This window comes from Python bivittatus, unplaced genomic scaffold, assembly GCF_059951505.1.
Source record: "Python bivittatus isolate LINGU-HERP-01145 unplaced genomic scaffold, Pbiv_v1 ctg000410_np1212, whole genome shotgun sequence".
NCBI classification, from domain to species: Eukaryota; Metazoa; Chordata; class Lepidosauria; order Squamata; family Pythonidae; genus Python; species Python bivittatus.
Window position 1 is genome coordinate 4,816,968 of NW_028277067.1, and position 23,912 is coordinate 4,840,879.

The 23,912-nt window shown below is 42.6% G+C and overlaps 1 long non-coding RNA gene across 1 annotated transcript; it reads left to right on the forward strand.

The window, feature by feature from the left end:
* The first annotated feature begins 1,791 nt into the window (after nucleotides 1-1,791).
* Nucleotides 1,792-23,653, forward strand: LOC148215442 (uncharacterized). Its single transcript, XR_015796612.1, has 4 exons — nucleotides 1,792-3,869; nucleotides 16,091-16,204; nucleotides 17,813-17,839; nucleotides 22,086-23,653. It is a non-coding gene; the product is annotated as an uncharacterized LOC148215442 (long non-coding RNA).
* Nucleotides 23,654-23,912: the final 259 nt, after the last annotated feature.

The following is a 23,912-nucleotide window of genomic DNA, read 5'->3' on the forward strand; positions in this document are numbered from 1 at the left end:
TTTCTTCCAGGAACATCTGAACCTGCACAGCCCCAGAACTCAGCACCAAAGAAGGGTCTTCTAGTGAGGACAGTGGATTATGGCCATAGGGACATTGGTTACTGTTCTACTTTATGCTGGTGCTGTACTGAGGACCCAGGCAGGCACAGCTGGATGAGACCAATCTCCCTCCCCAACTCCCCACAGGTCTCTATAATGTATATCAGGCTGACCCTTCATTCACAATTAGGTCATAGATTAGAGTTTGCAGGGAAGGGTAAGACTTGACCAGGCAACTTTTGTGGCTGAAAAAAATGTTCTTCTCCCCTGTAGGTAGTCAGAACCTTTGTTGCTCTTGTGATTCTCACATAGATAGTAGCTGTACTAGTCTTATAAGCATCTATCTCCTTATTTAGGCTATTTACATTTTGTTCCTTTTGGGGCCATTGAATTTTTGCTCTCTCTCTTACTCCCTCTCTCTCTCTCTCTGGGGAGAGAACTCTCTCTTCAGGAGAAAGAAAGATCCAACCTTGTAAGCTCCTTGATAGTAGCTGTAGATTCACAAGATCCAAAGTTTGCTTGTTTTATACCATGCAAACTCAAAATGTGTAGAAAAATATGCCAGCCCTGGGAAGAAATGCACAAAACATTTCAAGCAACAGTAGTAGTTATTTAAAATACAGTATTTTGGAAATATTGGACAGTTTTTCCTAGATGAGACTTTTATTATTAACAGGCATCACAGTAATCTCTGAAGTAACACACGTGCATTGAAAGCAGGGTGAGGTTCCTTAATAGAAAAGAAATGAAGGTGCTTAAAATGTACGCAACTTTAGCTGGGTGACCTTGAGTGTGCTCCCTATAAGAAACTTCAGAGGAAATACATATTAATTTGGAATAGGCACAAAAACATTTAGCAGAGAAGCAATGTTCCTCTACAGAGCGGGAGATTTTATGATTCTGGGCCCCATTAAAAAATCAATAACCACAGCAAAATTCTGTGCAAAGATGCCAGTAAAATAGCCAATTTCTCCATTGTTTCTCCTTATAGAGGAGAATGGAGGATACAAGGTCAAGTAAAGGTCACTGAGGGAGCATTGATGAGGAGGAATAGAGAAGTTAAAATGTGCATTAAAAGAGGTGGAGGGGGAGAATTGATGATAAGGCAACATCACAATCTGTCAGCAAATGAGGAATGAAAATAATGCTGCGGAACGAACTCACACAGCACATGGCATGTACCTTTTTTTAAAGCCCTTTTGATGGGTGCAAAACACCAGCAGTAAAGTAGTTAAATGGAGGCGTACATGCGCACGCGCACGCCCACACACTCACAAAGAGAGATGGAGCACACACAGGACGAGGTGGGGGGAGAAATTTGGTCCCGATCCAAAGAGTTAATGTTGCGCACCATGATCGATTAGATGTCAGATGTGATTTCGAACCAATATAAGATGAATAGCATAATTTTCCTGCACTCATTTTCCGACAGAATTAAGAATCCATTAGCTAACACAATTTTTTTGGCAACTTTAATAAAAAAGCGCCAATAGACATTTGCAGCAAATGCTCCCTGAGGTACCTTTGAAAGATGTGAATAACCTTTTATTCTCTGTCTCCCTCCTCACACCAACTCCTTCCCTCCCCTCTTCCTCCTCCTCCTCCTCCTTCCAATTTCCTAATTCTTTTTTTTTGGTAGCTGCTTTTCTGACATTCTTTCTTCCTGACAACTTCCTTGTTGTATCTATTGAATAAATATTTGTAGGGGTGTGTGTGGGGTGTTCGTGGACGTATCACAGGGGGGAAGCGAGAGAGTGAGAGAGCAGCCCCCCTTAAACCTTCCAGACATTTGTCTTCCTACGTTGTGGAATACTCCTAAAAAAGGGTAGAGGTGTCAATCAGCAATACTGTATGTATTGTTGGAAAATGGGGTTGGGAAGAATCAGCAAAAGGGAGAAAAGAGATTTCCAAACTGTGTTGAGGAGGAAATACACATCCCCAGCCCCCATGAAATTTCAGATCACAACTTGGCAAGAGCAGATTGAGACCTTCCAGGCCTTCTGAAAATTCACAGTCGCCCAGTCTACTCAGCAGTTTGCCCTCAAGGAATCGGCAGCCTAGGTGGAAGGCGGCCAGCTTTGTAAAATTAGGATAATTGGGATTTTCTTTTGTTATCGCTTGTTTCACCCTTACACCTCCTTTCTAGGTTCAGAGAAGGCCCCTGTGATGGTAACATGCCTAATGTTCATACAACCAGAAGCCTCAGGATTTGAAGAAGCCTAAGGCTCAGGTCTTTCTGCCCGTGTTCTTGACCTGGAAGAGGAAGGATGCAGCCACTCAGGGCTCCCTCTTTCACTGCTCGGCTCTTGCCAGGTGGCTTTTGCAAAACGAGAATTCTGCACTATTCGGGGAATGAGGCTTGAGAAAGACTTTACCTTGTAAATAATAGCTGTTCTTGCCAGCAAGGTAGGATTTTTAAAGTTAGAACGATGCAACGAAGAGTGGGCCCCAAAGCACGTACACAGTACATTTCCTGTGCAAAAGATTAGGTCTCCTTCTTGACTCCTGATGAGTCACTGGCCCTTGGGTTTTTGCCGCTTTCGTCAAGATGACAAAAGCAGTGTCACCGTCCCATGCTGCAAACTCACCCCTTTGGGGCATGTATGGACATTGCAGTGCATGTAGAAAAGGGCCAGGGCTTGTTGCACAATGCTACAAAGTGATGCGCAACCCAGCCTGCATCACTTTGACCCTCCCCATGGACACCATGGTTGATGGTCCATGAAATTCTCTCGGCAGCAGTAGGGAAACAATTCGCCCTTGCCTTCTTTCAAGATGCTTTTTCAACATTCAGCCCCAGTCTAATGTGTGTCCTGGGACTTCCAAGTGTACTCCCCTCCATGGGTTAGCTAGGCCCGATTCAGTTTAGCTTCTGAGTCCAGACGAGGTCAGCCAAATGCTGCCATACCTACAGAGACCTTTTCTTTGCAGCTAATTTTTGCTACAAGGAAGAGTCTCTCCCTTGTGGGGAACTAATGCAAGGTGTCCACAGGGTATGGTAAAAAAGTCAAGATAGTGGCCAAGATGCTACAATTGAAGCTCCACCTGTTTTTTATATGCCTCTCACATTAAAAATGGGTGGAGCTTCAACTGAACTGTTGTGGCTTCCACCTTGACTTTTTTGACCACAGCCCATGGATACCCTTGAACGAATGACTTCTGCCCGTGTGCGTACCCTGGCAGTTGAAGTCTTATGACCACTGGCTGCTTTTGGGGAAAGTGAGATTTGTGCAGGAATGGGTCAGAATCACATCAAGAACTCAAAAAACAGCTTTAATTAGCGCATGAAGAAGTCTCTTAGCCAATGATGGTGAGAGGGGATAGAGACTGGACAATAAGATATAATGTAAAATTCAGGAACATGTGTGCATATATGAGTTTGTGTGTATGTGTGTATGTACTATAATTATACACAGACACATACACAGAGACCGCAAATACATTTTAACATATATTTGAATTGTAATTAGATTGAATTAGAATGAAGTGAAATGTGTAAGTGTTTCTTCCTGTGGCTTTTAATTGTATTTACATTTTTGTGGGTGATAAATGCTGGTACCACACATAGAGGCAGCCTTTCACAGCTAATGGTGAGTGCAGAGGATCCTGTGCCTATTATGCTAAGTCAACTGCTTCCCTGTCAGGTTTACTTTGGGAGCATGTCCAAATTCACTGCATGTCAAGTGCTGGGAGCGCTCAGGACTAGCACATGATCCCTTCCTACAGACAGCTCACAAGCAGGGCTCCCATGATAGAGCTGGTTCTGGTTGTGGATAATTCCTCCTAAAGATGCTCTGCTCCTGAAGGATGATGGTGCCAAAGATTTAAAGGTAAGGGCCTGGTAGAGGAGGCACTAATTCTCTATCCCCTGGGTCATCAGGGCTGCTGAGCCAGGCAGTTGAAGCCAGAACAGTATTACAGCCACAGTCTTTCATTCCTTAGAATCATGGGGTCCCTGTGAACCAGACGATTGTCTCCTGCAAGGAATAAGTTACAATGTATGATATTTACTGCTGTTTCATGTGTGTGTGTGTGTCTTTGAGTCAGTGTTGGTTCCTGATGACTGCCTGTATAAGTCCCTGCAGTTTTCTTGGCATGATTTTGGAAGTGGTTTGCCATCACCTTCTTCCTAGGGCTGAGAGACAATGACTGGCCCAAGGTCACCCAGCTGGCTTCATGCCCAAGGCAGGACTAGAACTCATGGTCTCCTGGTTCCTAGCCTGGTACCTTTACCACTACCCCAGACTGCCTCTCTGCTGTTTCATAGAGCTCTCAAAATGGCCACCCCATCTAAGAAATTCCACAAAGATGGAAATGGCAGGCAAAAAACTTGTGGGACCACACTGTATGTATACCTGGTTGGGGGCATTTTTCCCCTCTAAAAATGCAACAAGTGGAGGACGTACATCACAATAGTCTAGAAAATTAAGCATTGGGTGTGAAGAAAGGGAAACTATCTTCTCCCTCTCATGATTCAACTTCAGGGTTGCATAAACATTTTCAAGGAAAGGAACACATTTAGTTTTTGAGTGCTGTATTGGGGGACAGTGTCCCAAAGTAGGTGGGGGTCAAAACAAGGAAATGGATGGGGCCAAGATAAAGTAGCATTGTTTTTATTTAAATGTAATAATGACTGAATGATGCACAGTTAGTATAATTATTTCCCATGCATTTAATAATTTCCCCTTTCTGTCATGTTAAAAGTTTAAATTTGGTGGCAATTTTTAGAGAAGTTCTAGGAGCTCCACTTAAGGATTTGGGGGGGGGGGCATAGGCAGCCCTGGAACTCAAGTACTGTATACCTCTTCTAGAAGGTGATTGGGCAATTAGATTGAGGACCCATAAATGGAAGAATGTTTCCATATTGCAGTGATCCAATACTTTATATGGCTTTTTAAAATTCTGAATTTATCCAAAAGAAAAACAGTACTGAAATTAAGATGGTTCTCCACAGCAAAAAGGCAAGATTAGAATGAAAGCAAAAACTGGTTTGCTTCCATTACCAAATTCTCAGAATCTAATGCTGTATGTCCTTCCCATTTTAGCAATGAATTATATTAGGGAACAGAACTAGCCTTCCTTTTGGGTAAATATAGTAGTTCTAGTCCCTCCTTAGGTACAAAGCCAGCTGGGTGACCTTGGGACAGTCACTCTCTCTCAGCCCTAGGAAGAAGGTGATGGCAAACCACTTCTGAAAACATGCCAAGAAAACTGCAGGGACTAGTCCAGGCGTTGCCAGGAGTCAAAACTGACTTGAAGGCACAAAATAAAAATAAAAATAAAGCAACTATCCCAACCTGACACTTCTAGATATGTTATAGGATAACTCCCATCATCTCTAGTCACATGATCAGCTTAATGTTGGTGGGGTTGATAGGAACTAAAATATTAGTAGGTACCCAGGTTGGAAAAAGATAAATTAGGTAACTTTATGGAGGACCCAGCTGCTGGGGATGACAACTCTGTTCTTGGCTTCTTCCCAAAGCACCTGACCCCATCACCCATATCTTTAGACAGATGTTTTCCCAGTGACACTTGCCCTTATAGATGCATGAACTGCCTGTTTCCTATTTTCCCCTTCCTTCTGTGACACTCACTTCCCCAAGTGTGGTGTGTGGGGAGTTTAGATTTTTGCCACCAAAAAGGATCAGAATTAGGATTAGCATCACAGATGGCGATAAATGTGATTAATTTGGCAGGAATTCATTTGCTTTTATTTTTTATTATTTACTTTACTGGGATCATGCTATGTCCTGGCCTAATTTGTCCAGCTCTAACATTAAATAGGCTCAATTGTTATAATAATCAAAGGGGAGGCAGGTGAATACAATGATCCCAAAACAGTTTATTTATTTCTCTCTCTTTAAATTATTTTATGATGGGGTTAAGGGGGCTTTCTGAAAGATTTATAGTCAAGTATAATTTAATTAGGAGCATGCTAAAAGATTGATCCATCTCTTACTTTCTCTGAGGGTTAATTCTAGTTTTTTACTGGGCATAGCACAGCTTCCTTTGACCTGATGCTGTGCAGAGGTGTTGGACTGCACCGTTCATCATCCCTAGCCAACGTAGCTATTGGAGTTCTCCAATACACTGGAGGACAGTAGGCAGAGAAATCTAGTAAGCTATTTATTGTTGAGGAGGTCAACCTGCATGTAGGATATATCAAATGAAACTGCCCAGCTTTTAGTGGAAAAGACTTACATATTAGAGGTTCACATTTCTGGAGAGTCTGAAGCTTTGGCAGCTCTTTTTCTCAAAGCCAGATAAGAAACTGTGCTAAGCCATGATTTCCCCCCCCAATTTTGACTTTGAATATGTTATGAACTCATTGTGAGCTCAGCCAACTGAGGTTTATTCAATAAATCATAGCTGAACGAAGTTGGAAAGAAAGTTTTTTTCCTTTATTTTTGGAAGCATTGTTTTATTATTTATTCTAATCAAGTGATGTCTCGTAAGCCTGTTTCATGTCTTCTGGAGTTAACAAAGTCAAGGATAGAATCAAAACCCAGGAGATCTCATGAACCAACATCTGTAGGTAAAATCAGGAGGGAAAGGTGAATTCAAGGGGGCAAATTGGAAATGAAGGTTCAGGAATTCTAATATCACAGCAACATTAGAATAATTTTATAATCACAGCTTCTCTGGCCACACTTCCATTCCAGCTATTTCACTTTAAGATAAGAGGAAGTTTCAAGAGACTGATATTTGATTTCCACTGAGCTGGCACTTGCAGCCACTGATATTCTGGAAAACTCTGGGAATTTAAATTGAGCTAATGGTTCAGTCTTCTGGGTTGGCTGAAACAATGGTAATGACACATTCGGAGCTTCTCTTATGAAGAGGAGCATTCTGACTGATTCATAGGAATGAGATAGAAGCGCATCAAGCAAAGAATAAAAAATTCAGATGCAGCAAGTTGAAGGCAAATGTGATTTTAGTTAAGAAAATGCTAAAAAAAGGTGAGTGCAATTTTAGAGAACACCAAAGGAAGTATAGTTTCCAATTGCAGGAATTAATAGTTCTACTATATTCTTCGTTGATCAAACCCCACCTCAAGTACTCTGTCCAGTTCTGGTAAGAAAGATTCAGAAAAACTGGAATAGGTATACAGAAGGGCAACACGGATGATCAAAGGACTGGAAACAAAGTCTTATGAGAAGCGACAAAGGGAAATGAGTGTGTTTAGCCTCGAGAAATAATAACTTAGTGGGAATATAATGATGGCATTTTTTTCACGTCTCTGTGTAGGTGAAAAAAGAAGAAGATCAAGACTGGTTCTCTATTGTCCCATGCACAGGACACCAAATAATGGTCTTTTAGTGAAGGCAGATTCTGTTTGATTATTAGGAAAAACATTCTAGCAGTAAGAGCAGTTTGACAGTGCAGCTTGTTTCCAAGGGGGAGACTGATCTAGCCTTAACTGGGTTTGTTAAAGTGAGGCTAGACAGCCATTTGTCAGGGATGCTTTAAATTCAGTGCTTGTACAGAGCAGGGATCTGGATGCAATGACTTAAATGGCCTTTTCCAAGTCTGCAGTTCTTTGATTCTATGAAATGTTGCAGATTGTCTTGTTAAAAGAGAATGGAGAAAGAGTACAGTATGATAGGTGGAAGTCATGCTATTGTCCATCTCTTCTTTAAAAAAGGCAGTTCATATATTTATTCTTGCAAATGAGAGAAGAATATGGGTTTCAGCTTCCAATAAGTATATATAAAATAAAAATGTGCATGGCAGTGGGGACATTGTAAAGATACAGTTATGCTGGTGTCCGTTGCTTTAAAATAAATGTAAGATGTGTAGATAAGCATAATGTAGTACAGGTAGTCCTCAGTTAATGACAGCAATTGGGACTGGAAATTCCATCACAAAGTGATGCAGTCATACAGTCATGTGACCACATCATGTCATGTGACCACGTTGCTTACCTATGGCAGTTCTAGCACTTCCAGTTGCTGTCATTAAGCAAATCACCATAGGCTGTTAAGTGAGGGCATTACGTGGTCACCATTTGAGTCCTCCTACTAGCTTCCCCGTTGACTTTGCTTGTAGGAAGCCAGCAAAGAAGGTCGCAAATGGTGACCACATGACCGCAGGATGCTGCAAAGGCTAGAACTTAGAGGACCGGTCATAAGTACCACTCATTCAGCACCGTCACAAGTTCAAATGGTTGCTGAATGAGTGATCATTAAGTGAGGACCATCTGTACTACAAATCCCAGGAGTCATGCAACCAGACAGGAAGAGGGAGTGGAGTGGGATAGAGAACTTGGAGAGTACTGCCTAGATCAGGCCTATAATAGTTTTAAGTTACAACTTCCTCTGGGATCAGTGATAAGAAGCCTCTAAGAAAGAACACAACAGTGAATACTTCTGAACTAGAGTTCTAAGTATAGATACTAATTGCAGTTTTTAGCATGAAATAAATCAGCTATTTGTAGATTGGTGCTCTCAAAATGGTTTAAGTTTACAACACTATCATCTTCAGCCAAAGAGCTCATGCTGGCTGAGGAAGTGGGCACACAGTAGTTTAACACACCTAGAGCGTGCCAGGAGGGAGAAAATGTTGGGCTTGAACTCACAAGATGACCACACTGTCCAATATGTTTTGTACACTGCCCAGAATCCATTGGAGTTGGGTGGCTAATAAATTCAAATAAATACAAAATAAATATAATTCTACCCAACAAGTTTAATAAAAGCTCAGTTTGGGGATTGATTTTTATGGCTGTGATGCAAACACTGGACCAGACTGTCCTTGTGAATGGTAAACAATAAATGAATTGGACTTGTTATTGCTTGAACTCTAAAGCAAACTAAAATAACTTCAAAATGCAAGGAAGAGCATCAGGTAAGCAGAGAACTCTCACATAAACTTCACAGTGAAACAGTCCAGGTACCACCTTGACTTTTAAGAGGGGAAAATCCACTTTGATCTACTTACACTCCATTTGATCATATGAACCTTGCCTGTTGCCATCACACACGCATCTAGACTAGAATCACCTTTTTTCATAGAAGAACCTTTTGATTGATTAAAAACCAGGTTTACACAGCTAGGGTTTTAAATAGATGAGACCATCATAAAAGCAGAGTGGGACTAAGATCTGCAATTCTAAAGCAGATAAGGGACCATTTGGACAACTGGCATGCAGTCGGGCACCAGTTTCTTTTATGATGGGTAGAACTCATTTAAACAATCAAGGTTGTGATTCAACTGATCTTCTTGGCCCTGGTTTAGAAGAAGTAAGTTGCATTTATTCAGGTGGTTGAACTTCATAAACTGTGCTTAAATTGTGCTGTTGACCATGAAGTAATTCACTTCTTTAATATCAGTGCACATTCAGTAGAATAAATGATAAGATGGCTGTAAAGCATGTTGATATTTTCTTTTGCCTGCCTTTGAAATCTGTCTTATTTATAAAAGCTACTTTCTTCCGTGCTCATGGTAACAAAACCTCTGGCACTGATTAGCTTAGTGAGCAGTGTCCTAAAGCAACGACATCCATTTCCATTCTCTTCTCCTGAGATTCACCATGGCTCATACCTGCCATTTACACCAGCAGTCTCCAACCTCCTGCTCTTCAGATGCATTGGCCCACAACTCTTATAATCCTCAACCAATGATTTTAACATTTATTAGGCAATAGGCAAATGTTTGACTATAGCTGCAAAGAATTCAAGATCAGATGTAATCAAAGCAAAATTAGGCGAGGTATGGGAAAAACTCACCTTTTTTATCTTTTACATGCTAGTTGAAGCTGGCATTCTTCCTATTTCACTATCCCATGATCTCTAGGAACTTTAAATGAAAATAGGAATGGTTTGGTTTGCTTGTGTAGTTTGTCGGCTAGACCTGTAGACTCTATTAATCTGTTCAGAAGATTACCTGCAAAATCAGTCCAATGAAGAATAAAAGTCAACATAACAATGGAGTGGGCTGGACCTTGTAAGCTTAGCTCAGACTGTCTGTGAGCAAGAGTGCACAGAGCCTATAAGCAACATTCACATAGGATGTTATTCTCTGTTCTCCCAGTGCTTGACGAGATTGTTGCCATATTAATGGGATTAAAGCTGAAATAACAGATGTTTACTTTGCAGTAGAAGCTCCAGAGATACTCAGGGAGCTTCTAACAGGAAAAGGGTTTAGTCACCTCCTGGGCTTCAAGATACACACACACACACACACACAGAAAATAAGCTACTGGTAACAATCTGTGTCCCTTTGTTAATAGGGAACAGAGAGAAAGGATAGGGGCAGGAACAGAGCTTATGAAGGCCAGGAAAGTCAAAGAGGAATAGAGAGATCCAGTTCTCCAGGGACCAGCTATGTGAGGTGGGGTGAATTTTACATGTCTGGTCAAAATACTCAATCAAACCTGACACCTGTGGCTTGTTTTTACACACTGAGCTGCAGGAGTGATGTTGTGGGTTCACAAACATTCTCTCAGAGGGAAGAGGATTTCTTGGAAAAATGCTGAGGAATATCATAAGCCTGTAAGGCAAGAAAGGGGTATGACGGTTGTTATGGCTGTTGTTGTTTTCCACACAACATTTTGGAGTCTACAGGCCTTCTAATTTTTCAGGAGAGGTGCCAGGAGTGGGATATGCTGCAACAACAACAACAACAGAAGGATGGGGCCATGTCACTTTCTAGGGGAGGGGGCAGAATAGTCTATTTTCTTCTGGATCTTGAACAAGAGTTTTTTGTGAGGGGGGAGTGTTTCGATATTTTTGAAGCAATTCTAAGACTTGTTAGGGTTGATATTATGATGTTTCTGCTTTTAAATGGTGGAGCAAGCTGGCTGGGCACTTGAGTGCAGGTAGGAAAGAAAGGGGCAAGAAAGCTGTTCAAAAAGGCCTTTACATTGTTCCATGGGTCAGAGACTCTATAGTCCACTTGATCCTTTCACACACACACACACCCCTACTCAACCCCTTTGAGTTCATCAATGCAGGAATTTAGGAGCGCTCAAGGAATAAGGACAAAATAGCACATGGGAGTGCATGGTGTCACAGAATCATAGCTGAGGTGTTAAGCACATGCTTTTAGACAGAAGATCCCATGGGTATTTCCCATTATAAAATGGATAATAAGGAAAATCACTGCCCAACTAGAAGAATCACAGTCAGTAATAACAAGCAATATAGGACTAGATAAACAAATAGTCTGACCAGATCTAAAGATACAGTTTTCAAATGAAATCCCTAGCCTCAAGCAGTGAGTGGAAAAGTGACCTGTCTCCTGTAGTCCTCTGAGTTCCAAGATATCTTACACCTTGTTGTCACCTGGCAATGACTTATATGGAATGAGAAAAAGAGCAGCATATGAGTCATTGTTGAATTGAAGGGAACAGATAATCAGTGGGTTTATCATGAATGGAGTTCTCTTGCCAGCCAACAGAACTCAGATATCCCAATATGTATGTCTTCTCAAGCAGACATCCCCAATCTGCATCTTTCAAAGGAAGAGATGCTTATTTTAGCACATAACAAAAAGCTGATTCTTTAAATCCCTCCCTCTCCTAGCAGAAAGGCTTTTATTCTTTTGGAAAATGAAGGCAATTCTCCATAAGGAAGGATACCAAGAAGCTGAGTACTGTAGCTGTGAAAAGCAAGTAATTAGGGGATTTTAGTTTCAGGCATCAAGTCACTCTAAGAAATAGGTTACAAGTTTAACTAGGAATGTTGCATATGATTGTTATTTTGACTGTGTATGCTTTTAAGTCTAATATTTTGTGTCTGGTATTTATTGTCTACATATAAGCTAAGTACTTGTATGTCTTTGCAACCTGGGACTTTATAGCAGAGTTGCCTCCAAATAGAAACAGACAAGTATCATCTTATGATATACCTGGCCTTTATATTTTCCTTGATATTTTTATATGGGAGATCCTTTTAAAATACTATGATTTGAAAAGCTCTATATTTTTTATCTTCTTTTGTCACTGAATGTCTTGCATGTGACTGTTTAAAGCTTACAGGGGATTTTTACATTCTCTTTTCCTTTTTTTCCTATATGAAGTTTGATTTTGTTAATCTCTTGTGAGAGTAGTCTATTTCTCAAGGGGTGGTGGTGGATTATTCTCTTAGCCACATGCCACAATGCTATATGGACAGGAGGTATATAATTTAATTCATTATTTTTTCTCATCTTCTTTCATATTAACTTGCCAGAAAGTAACACAGAGTGTGGAAGCTGTGTTTTTCTCACACAAAGATTAGGGGGAAGGGCACAAGGTGAGGCGCTTCCTAAAACATAAGAGGTGGCTTTAAGAACTTCCAAGCTAGACACCATGGCAAGAGATAGAGTCAGGGTGTGTAGATTCAGAGGGCTTCTAGAAGAGGAGGGTTGAGATCTCCAAACTCCTCCCTACGGACTCATTCCAAAGGGAGGGCATTTCAAAGGATGGGGGCAGCAATAAAAAATGCCTGATTCTGAAGTTCTGACAGATAACAGTCTTATATAGATGAGACCTGGATGAACCAATAAATGCAGGAGAAGGCATTTCCTCAGATATATTGGTCCAGAGCTATGTAGGGTCTTAAAAGTGACAACCAGCATCTTGAATTGCACCTGGAAGCCAGCTGGCAACCAGTTCAGCTTCTGAAGCAGCAGGTTCACATGAGTATATCACTATACTCATCACTACCTAGGCTGTTGCATTTTGTACCAGCTGTAACTTCAGAATGCTTTCCAAGGACATCTTTACAGAGTGCATTAAAATAATCCAAGCAGGAGGTGTCTTAAGGCATGAGTGGCCTCCTGATCTGGGAATGGCCACCATTGGTGCACAAGATGTAACTGTACAAAGGTCCTCATAGCCACAGTTGCAACCTGCTGATCAAGCAGGAGTTATGAGTTGAAGAGGATCCCAAAATTGTGAACCATCTCTGAACGGGAGAGTAGAACTCAGTTCAGAGTCAAGGATTGTATTTCTTTGGAATTGTTTGTCCCATAAACCCAAAGCTGTTCCATCAGGGATTAAATCTGAATCTGTTCTTCCCATCCAGATTCTGACAGTCTCCAGCACTGGGTTAGCATTTTTACTACATTGCCAGCTTGGACCAGAGGCAAGATATATACAATAGGTTGGTATCATCAGCATATTGATGATACCAGCCCCACTACCAGTGGATGACCTTCCCCAGGGTTTCATGTAGATGTTAAAAAGAAGTGGAGAGTGGAGAGAGCCCAAGGCATTCACAGTGTAGAAGTCTTGTGAAGGGCAATTTTTTCTTTCTAAACCCCCTGAATAGAACCTCCTTCTCAGGAAGGAGAAGATCACTACAAAATGGGTCCCCTCCTTTCAATCCAGCAGAAGTGCTCCAGAAGAGTACCATAGTTAGTGGTATCAAAAGCTGCTGAGAAACCAAGGAGGATCAGGAAGGTTGCATTTCCCCAATCCTTGTCCCAACAGAGATCATCCACAAGAGCAAGCTACACAGTTTCCATGCTGTACCCTGGCCTGCAACTTGTTTGTACAGTATCTTTATTGTGATCTTAAAATGAGATCAACTTAACCAAATATTGTTCATGTTTATTAGTAACCTCAGAAAAATGTTTAAAAGGGTTGTCAGCTTTTTATTTTGGAAGTATAAGATGATGAAGAGGATACTCACAGATATGACATAGGCTTATTTTGCTTTAGTCCAGACATTTGTTAATATGGCTTTTGAAACAATAATATAGTATAATCTAAAAATTAAATGTAATTCTGATTTATATTCCCCAACACTGGAATTTATCAATGTATGAAGAATTAGTAACTTATCAAGCATGGGGTATAATTAAAAAAATGTTATTTTATGATGGAAATATGGTGTTGTCCCAGATCCTTAAACATGTATTATAATAAATTTTGTTTTTATTTTTGCATTCCTTGTTTTTTTCCTCTTTTTCATATATTAAAGCAATAAAAACATAATAATTTAAAGGAAGTCTTACACTGGTGAATCCTTTCCATTAATCTGCAAACAGTAAATAGCACTTAGCAGCAAAATGTCCATTCTGATAGCTTGGATGCAACAGTATTTGTAGGTGTGAAAACTCTGAGAGAGGCTGCAATGCTTTTCTACATACTGTGCACACAGATGTCTTGTCCTCAACGGAAGGCCTGTGAAAGATTCTCATAATCCTCCAGAATGTTCTCTTTGATTCAGCTTCATTTTCTCTAATCGCAGCACCTAAGGAATGACTTCTCACCCTATTGTGGCCACTGCCACCTCCTTCTTCCCAGATCTGTTCCTGTATTGCACCCAATCCCCCCCCCCTTTTTTTTCTGGGTGCCTTTGAGTCAGTGTTGATTCCTGGAGACTTGGACAAGTCCCTGCAGTTTTCTTGGTAAGATTTTCAGAAGTGGTTTGCCATTGCCTTCTTCTTCCTAGGGCTGAGAGAGAGTGACTGGCCCAAGGTCACCCAGCTGGCTTTGTGCCTAAAGCAGGACTAGAACTCACCGTCCCCTGGTTTCTAGCCTGGTACCTTAATCACTACACCAAACTGGCTCTCAATCCCACTCTAGCAAACCTGTATAATGTGTCATCCACCAAACTGGTCACAGCCCAACAGCCATATACTGTACTATGGCCTGCTCTGGGCTTGACGGTTTCCTTGTTTTTGCAGTCTTAGCTAAAGATCCAGAACCTGATACTTATTATATGTAGACAGTAACCACTGTTGCTACTCTCTGGCTGCCAACTGGAACTGCTGGTTCTTTTGGTTCTTTATCCACTAGCAACTCAGAGCATCTTCAGATCTAACCATCGTTATACCAAAATAACAGTAATGAAGACAAACTTTATATCACTTCAGTAATGGCAGGGTGATGGATTGAGAAGATGCTATATGACACTAGTGAGGAAGTGGCTTTGAGTTCCAGAATGCAAATAACCAAGAAAACCAGGGCCTTTGCAGATACACTGGTTAGTGCGTAGACGAACCAGCATTAGCTATCTTGTATTCGCAGAGCTACTGTTTACTGATGTACTATACCTGATTATTATAGTTATTCTGAACTATTATAATTATAGTTCAGTTCCAAACAGGGGTGTACAACTCTGGCACACCCGGGGTTGTGCACTGAAGACTGCACTTCAGGTAAATAGGATGAAGACAAAGAAGAGAGCCAGTTTGGTGTAGTGGTTCAGGCTCCAGGCTAGAAAGCAGGAGAGTTCTGGTCCTGCCTTAGGCATGAAAGCCAGCTGGGTGGCTTTGGGGCAGTCCCTCTCTCTCAGCCCAACTCACCTCATAGGGTTGTAGTTGTGGAGGAAATAGGAGGAGGAAGGAGTATTAGGTATGTTCACCGCCTTGAGTTATTTATATTATTTTTTATATTATTTATAAAAAATAATAAAGGCGGGATAAAAAAAATCTAAAAAAAAAAGTGGGTGGAGCCAGGACAAAAACTAAAATTGATTTAGTTTAAATTTAAATGCAATTAAGATATTAAATGCAATTAATTACATACAGTTACTATGATTACTCTCTGATTACTTTAATTGTTTTCCCTGTCTGTCACATTCAAAATTAAAATTTGGCAGCGTCTTTTGGAGGACTGCAGGGGCTGCTTGCAAGGCTTTCTACCTCTGAACTAAAGGCTGCATTACACGTAATGAAAGGAATACGATGCTAAAAGAGGACCACCTTCAGTTTGTGTCGTGTTGTATAGAGTGTACCCAAGAGGTCAGAGCCCTGTTTCCCAATTTCTCCAAATATGTTGGACTTCAACTCTGGTCCTTCCCAACCAGATTGGCCTTTCACCCAGTAGGAACAGATGTACTGAGCAGGTGATATTTCCTCTCACACACAGCAACAGGTAAGTGTTGGCAGACCCACTTAGTATAACCAGATCAGCCGATTCTAACCAAGGGTCACTTTTCTTTTCCTCGTCTGGAGTGGCTTGAGATGTGAAGAGCAAAGAAAATAATAAGGGCATTCCGCTTCTAGGATTGACTGCAAATGCATTTCAGTTTCTTTGCAAACATAATGCTCCCCGTAATGCACGCGGGCCTCCCATCCCTCCAAGTTTCATCTGATTCTCTTCCCCTTAAAGGCCCCCACCTCATCCTCATCTTGCCGCAGCCAGTGCAAGCAAAAGAAGGATGCTTCAAACAGCGAACCTGTCTCATCAATGTCAGCGTTCAATCAAAGCAGATGGGTTGCAGCTGTGAGTACCAGCATGACGACCAGCCTGCTTATAGTCACTTGGGAGGGCGGGAGGGAGAGAGACTGTGAATGTACGAGTGAGGGACCAGCAGAAGGAAGGCTGCCGGAATGCACCGCCACTGAGGGGAAAGTGTTCGCAGCAGCTCTGTAAATGCAGATATGAGGGGCAGGTCCTGGAATTAATGTGGGTTGGAAGAGGCCCAGAAAACCCATGTTTTAAATTACTCTATGAATATGGGAAATAAATGGGCATTAGGTCTTCTGTGAAATGCATTAAACTGTCACACACCTGTATGGGAACTCTCCTCTGTCATCACCTGAGTTTCTGAGGCTGTGCTGAATTTAGGCCTATGCTGGCTTTTTTCCCACTGCATGTAGGAAATATGCCCTCTGTTCTGAGGGGAAGGGTTCTCTCCCCCCCCCAAACTTTGGCTATTGAAAAAAAAATGTTCAGCCTGTTCCCAAACATGTTGTCCCATTTAGCATAGTGAGACCTGCTCCAGGAGAGTATTCAGAAGGTTTATGTTATTTCTAAGCTGTTCAGAAATATTTTTATACATAAATACTGCCTCTGTAACTTTGTGTAGGAAGAAAAATAATAATTTCATTCGCCTGTGGTGAGCCTCTGCAAGATAATATTTCTTTTCCCTCTCCAATTTTGTATTCTGGAAGGTGGGGAAGATTGGCTTTAAAAAGACTTCCCCAGATTCAACTATTGAAGGTGACTTCACACATTATGCAGCAACAGGCTACGTTTGCCATTTGGTGCACATTGAACCGGACACTGCAACAGCCTAGGTTCCCTAAGGAGTAAGCTTGCTTTCCAGAACCTGTTTGTTGCTTTCCCCTTTTCAGAATAGATGCATGTTGGTTAGTTTCTTTATATAATGTCATATATATATATATATATATATATATATATAGAGAGAGAGAGAGAGAGAGAGAGAGAGAGAGAGAGAGAGAATAATGTGTATGTATGTATGCATACACATATACACACACAGAGGTCTGTTCTTTGTACAACTAGAGAGAGATATAGATAGATGTATTAGTATAGGTATAATATTTTACAAAGAAGAATAGGTCTGCTGGATTCCTCCCCATCATAAGATGCACGCAACAGAAAAACAGTAAAAGAAAAAGAGAATGAAGGCTTGGAGAACCAGTAGGAGAATATGATAACCACCACTGTGGGAAAAAAATAATTGGGCACAATAATGTTAATATACATCAGCAGGGATACTAAATATTTTGCAGGTAAGTAGCTTGAAAGACACCGCCCCAAAAGAAATGTTTATGGCCTATGGGCACCCTTGCTATTTTTAGGTGTTTTTTACAACATTTGAGGTATACTTCTAAAGATATAAGGGATCAAAACTTATGTACTACCTGGCTATGATTGCTAGGTATTACACATTTCTCTCCTATGGTCACCATGGATCCTCTGAAGAACAGCAGCTGGAATAGCAGCTGCAACAGCAACATCTAAAAACTGAGGAGGGGGTATTTCCCAGACACTTATTCCCAAGACTTGCTTAAATCATCACTGCCTTTACAACATAAATTTTTATACTGTATTAATGTTCATGTTTTGTCACCAACCTTGCAGGTCTGACATTACAAAGAGAAGCAAGAGGTAGGTATTTCAGCAACAAGAACAACAAATAGACTGAAGTGAAAGGTAGTATATAAAGTGTGTAAATAAAGTAATAGTTAATGCATGACATCTCTTTGGATTTGTTGCTGAACTGAGATTTAAACTTGGACCTTGCTGTTCCCAATTTCACCTGTCTGTCCAGTGGATCAGGCAAAGGATTTAAGTGTGGCCCATCTTCCTTTAGGTGGGAGTAGATATATGGGCTTTCAAAAATTTTGTTTCACTAACTCATTTTTCTTTTTCTACATTCCTGAAAAACTTGCTTTGTAGTACTGGACATGAAAGGATCAAAAGAGGGGGACATGAGCATTTGTTTATTCATGCAATTGCTTAGTCAGTCAACATTTTTATCAGCTGCAACATACAAAGAGGAATGCTGCAAAGAATCGGTTTATGGTTAATGAGAAGGAAACCATGGGGTTGTATTGTTTCATTTCATTGTCCTATTGCTTTAATTGATTATGCCCTGCCTTGAAATTTATTAATATTTGCTGGGCAATAAATATTTTCTTCCTTTCATTTCACACCCCTCTACTGAATATGAGAATACTGTATTAATATTCTTAAGGACTAGCTCCGTAGAAATTAACCAGAATGTTGTAATCACAGGGCTACCACTGAGAAGATCTTGTCTCGCCTGCTAGTCAACCTTTCTTATTTACTGACAGGCAAGCTAGCAGGGCAGTAGCCAATAATTTTATGGTCCTTAAGCTGGGTCCAGATAAGGTAACCTGTCCCAATAATTAACACCAACTTGTTGAATTAGGCTTGCAAAACATCTTGCATATGTAAGAATTACATAGCTAGATGAGACCCAGGATTATTTCTGGTCTGGCATTTAGTTTCTGTCAGCAGTCAGCCAGATGCCTCTGGAAGGTCACAAGCAGGACATCATGGGATTCAAACAGCAAGAAGGATTAATGGGCACACGTCCTCCGAGCAAGGAGGTTCCATTCATAGTTAAAATGAGTAAGTCTGTGCTTTATAGATCTGCAGCATCCCCAGTGAATTGTCTATTCCCTGTCCTTTCTTTTAATTTAAGCTAGTAACCTTAATCAAATCTTGTGGCACCGAATCCCTTGCATTAACTGGCACCTGTCGGCACCTATTCCATCTGGCTGTTGTAAAGGTAGGAGTTAAGATAAGAGCTTTCAACAGTTCTGCCGAGAGGCCATCTATTTTTGGCTCCTCCTGTTGTTGAACCATTTCTGTTTCCATGCCAGCTGGTCATTATAAGAAAGCCTGCTTAACTTTGTATTGGAATTTGCTGTTTGCTTCAACTCTCCCTCCCTCTCCCCCCACCCCCTCCCGCCCCCTGCAGCGTTTGGTATCTTGCCTTTTAGGCTGTATTTCTGCAGAGAAGGGTTGTCTTGCTTCTACTGATTGGATGTCAGTCAGTGTTGCCTTTTTGGCTGAAGAATATAAAAAATGGTTGAAGGAACGAACCAATGCACAGGGCGAAGAAATATCTCCTCTGTGTTGCTGTAAATGAGCATCACTTATTCTTAGAGGGTTTTTCCCCTTCCCTTTCTTCCCTCCTCTCTTTCTTCCTTTCAGTGTTTTATCTACCTGAATGGTGCTCTCCACAACTTTTTATGTACTTGTTTTAGGTTTGTTCCCCTTAATGAAAATCAGCCTAAACCTCAGAGGACTTTATTCTTGGAAAATGTTCTCCAACTAATCTATCACTTGATGAGCTCCTCTTTTCTATCTTATTTTTTTCCCCAGGTCTGCTGCCAGACTTTATCCATTTCAGAATTAGCTTGGTTCTGAGCATTTCTGCAAACCAATCAGGAAGAATCCTTTCCTTCCAATCAGTATATACCATAAAAAGCAACCAGGAAGGCAGTGGTGAAATGGCATTTCTATCTGCCTGCATGTGTATTCAGACAAACTGGCCTTCTTTCTTTGAAACAGACCACCTTGTACTTCCAGGCCCAATGTCTTCAGAAGGGATCTATTGTGCAATTTTAGCAGAAGCCAGGAGAATAACAACCAGAGCTATGTGGAACAGAAGGAGCCAGTTTTCCTTCCCCCACCTCCCTGCCATACAGCACTCCCTCCTCCACTTGGGGGGGGGGGTTGTTTCTAAAGGACGTTTTGGAAGAGTGGATCAGGTGCCAGCCACCTGGTTCCTTGGAACAGGGCTCATTGTGCCTGAGAGGACACAGGCCTGTCCTAGTTTTTGGCTCTGCAGACTTTTAAAGCAGCTAGACCTGTGTGTGTACTTCACAGGGCATAGCAGAAGAATAGAAAGGAAAAGGAGGAGTAACTCTCTCATGATCCCAAGAACAAAAGGAGGTTTGGCTTCTTCAAGAAGGAAGCTTAGAAGGGATGGGGACAAAAGAAGGAAGGAGGAGTAAAAGGGGAAAGAGAACTAGAGGGAGCAGAGGAAGAATCTGCCACAATGGTGTTTTGTCTTTGTGTTATTTTAGTGGAGGAAGAAAGTGGTGGTGTTATTAATATGTTTCTAGCCTGACAGGTGTTCTTTAAATATTGGGTTTTTGAAAATTGCCCCCTTTCGTCAGTCAAATGGTGTACCACTGCCAGCTATCCTTGTTGGAAAAAGTCCTTCTGGATGGTCAGCTTTGCCGGAGGTGCCAGAGTTCAGGGCATTAAAAACTGCCACAGCAAAAGAAGGCAGCCAGGGAGGGAATGGATAGCTAATCTGCAGCAGCCTTCCGGACCAGACCGGACCAGACTGTGCCTTCCAGCCCTGCTAGGCAACAACTCTGATCATTGTCACGCAGAACAGCCAACCAGTGCTGGCTGCAGATCACAGGGTTATAGTCCAACCTATGCAGAGGGCACCCTCTCAGGGAAGGCTGACCTGGAATAAAGGTGTTGGATTACAAGGGACTGGGATAAAGAGCACAGGCTTGGTGAAGGTCCCCACTCAGCCAATGCCATTAAGTCATCCTGTATTTCCCAGCATCATAATCCTCCTTCAAGGTCCCTGTCCCTACCACACTGTACGTGCACCTCCAGCATTTCCCGATCTCTGCCTAGCCCCTTTGACATTTCCAAAACGTAAGTGGGCACTGACCTGCCGGCTATAGTCTGTGTCTAATATGCTGTTTTATTAACATCCGAAAAGTGAATGAGAAATAATTGGAACAACTTTCTCCCCACAGCCTCCCATGTTCCTAAAAAAAAATTCACCAAAATATTATTTTTCCTCTGTTTTCAGCTTGCAAAGATTACTTTAATTGGAGGGAAGAAAGGTGACTTTGCTGTTAAGGCAAAAGAAAAAAGAAAAGAAAAAAGAAGGAAAGGAAAGGAAAGGAAAGGAAAGGAAAGGAAAGGAAAGGAAAGGAAAGGAAAGGAAAGGAGAAAGATGCTTGGAAAAGATAAAGGGGAAAATTAAAGAGAAGGAGAAAAACATACCAAGAGAATGGGAAACTGAATAAAAGAGGGAGCAAAAGGAATGAAAAAGGGAAAGATAAAAAAAGAAGTTGAGAATACTGTAAAAGATAAGAGGGAAAGAGAAAGACGGTAGGAAAAGGGGATGATAAAAAAAGAGGGAAGGAAAGAAGGAGGCCGGCCCTGTAGGAAGTGGGGCTTAATCGCTTTTGTTTCTTTGCGCGGGGGGGGGGGGGGGCTGGCTGGTGAAAGTTATCCTCCGTCCCGGTCAGTGAGTTTGGCAGGGTGCCCCTCGCCCTCCCTGCTTCTTCGTCTCCAACCCGCCGACCTTTAGGCTGCCTCCAAGCCCTTTCCGGGCCCTCGCTGGGGCTGGGGCTGGGGCTGGGGCTGGGGCTGGGGCTGGGGCTGGGGCTGGGGCTGGGGCTGGGGCTGGGGCTGTTGGTGCCGGGACTCGCCTGCGCTGCCTTTTCCGACCCTGTCGCAACCGTGGATGGGGTTGGGGCTGGGCGCTGTGTTGTTTAAGTCTTTATCCAAATTAAACTGGTAATAACAGGGGCACGGAGTAATTGATTTTGGCTTCTGCCACCAGGCTTGTCCTCTAACCTTTGCGCAGGAGCCTGCCAAAATCGGGGTTCTGCCAGCTTGCGGGGAAAAAGGGCGGATTTGCATCCCTAATTAGATCGCGCGTGCGGGGCGGGGGTCTGGGCGATCCAGCAGCCCCCTCCCCAAAACCTCAACACTGCAGAAGGAGAGTGCGTTGGGCAGGGCATTGCTATTCCAGGAAGGTCGGGGTCTGCCCTCGCGCAATACGAAATAGCGATCCCGCTCCCCCCGAAAAACTGCACGTTTTTTTTTTTCCCAGGGAAATCGGCAAGGGAGGGATGTTGGCTTCTCCGGCTGCAGGGCCCTTTTATCAGGAGCGCCATCATATATAGCGAACAGATGTCCTGGAATTTCAGACGCGGTTTCTCCCCTCCTTCTCTGCCTTATTCCTCTCTCCTCCCCCCAGCTGGCACGAGCACCGAATGGCACCAAGATCCCCCTGGAGCGAAGCTTCATATTCTTGGTTTAAAATAAAAAAATACCCAAACCCACAGTCTGCGATTTTGGCTGGCAAAAAGCGAGCGTGGCAAGTCGCAATTCCTAGTCTCGCTCTCTTTTCAGTCTCTTTCTCTTCCGAAGTCCACTTTAAGAGAGGGTACGCTCAGAGATGCCTTTCCCGAGGGAGACTGGCTAGTGTGGAGGCCTAACTTGGCGGACTTAAAGGAAGCAGGCTATTCCTGGTCCTTACTTAAGTAAGGAGGAGAACCCGGGACATTGTACCGTACTGCAAAAGGCAAGAAGGGGAAAGACGCGCTATTAACGCGCCCCGTTTCGGTAACCTTCGTCGCCGCGAACAGAGGCGGTTCAGCTCAACTCAGGCGAGTGGGAATGCCAGTCGCACCCCCGGCCTTATTCTCCCCTCGCATCAGTTTCATATCTGTCCCTCCCGGGGGCTGGTTGCCAAAAGAAGGGCCGGGACTGAATTCTCCCCGCCCCAGAATACAGACCTAGAAATCGCCCTCGAGGATGGGAGGGATGAATGGGCCGCGGGAACGGATCCTCCTGAGCCAAGGAGCGCTCTTCGCACACGCCCACCTGTACTCTCTTCAGCTTTTCCAGCACTCAGGTCTGACCCCGGAACAACCGGAATCGAGAGTGAGTCCTGGATGTGGCGTGGCCCGAACAGAGTTGCCCGACTAAGGGCCTAATCTATGGGGGTGCGAAGTTCTCTTGCGCAAGCCTCACGACGGTCGTTTCGTGGCGTCTGGGCAGGGAAACTTCCTAGTTAATCCAAGCCAATGGGTGAATTGACTAACAGGCTAGTTAGCTAGTGTGTGTGAACGCAGCCCATGTTTATGTCCTCCGTCTCAGCTCCGCGAGAAAATGGATGTTAAGAGTGCAGCCCCAAACCATCTTTAGCATTTCGTTGCGACTTTTCTTTTCGTTTTTCTTTTCTTTCAAAGAACCCCCCGAGAGCTGAAACCCTTTTCTCTGATGAGAAGAGAGGAAGCACCGCTGTACTGGTTCCGGCAGCCTTCCCTTCTTCCCCCCCATAGGCCGGAACCAGTACAGAAACTCAGTAGGGCAAAGGATGATGTTCCATTTTCCAATAGGTCCCCTGATTGTTGTGTGTGTGAGAACACAAAAACATGCCAGGCGGCTCGGCATTCCGAAGTATCAAGCATTTGTTCCACGTTTTCTGCCAACCCTCATTGGCCGGTTTCTGATCTCCCCGCAGTTCGCAGGCACAGATGTCCCTACTTTAACTCTTTCGGTGGGAATCTGTCAGACTAGAAAGTGTTTGTGTGTGTGTGTGTAAAAACACATTTAATCCAGTTTAGGACTTGTGGTGTCACTTCTACCCGTTCTGCATAGCCTGCCGAAATGTTCTCGTCTTCACTCAGCTGCATCTCTTTCAAATGTCAGTCAAGAAATCCATCCAGGCTTCAGCACAACGGCCCTCTCGTAGCTTTCTCCCATCCTTTAAGATCTTTCTTGAAAGGCTTCCCTCACTTTAAGACATCTGCTTGGACGCACACAAACACACACACTTTTTTGTGAATTAGATTTCCCAATAGAAGAGAGTATAAATTAATTTCAGACAAGAAGTTGAGTGGATTGCTTTTCTATGTATAATACAGACTGG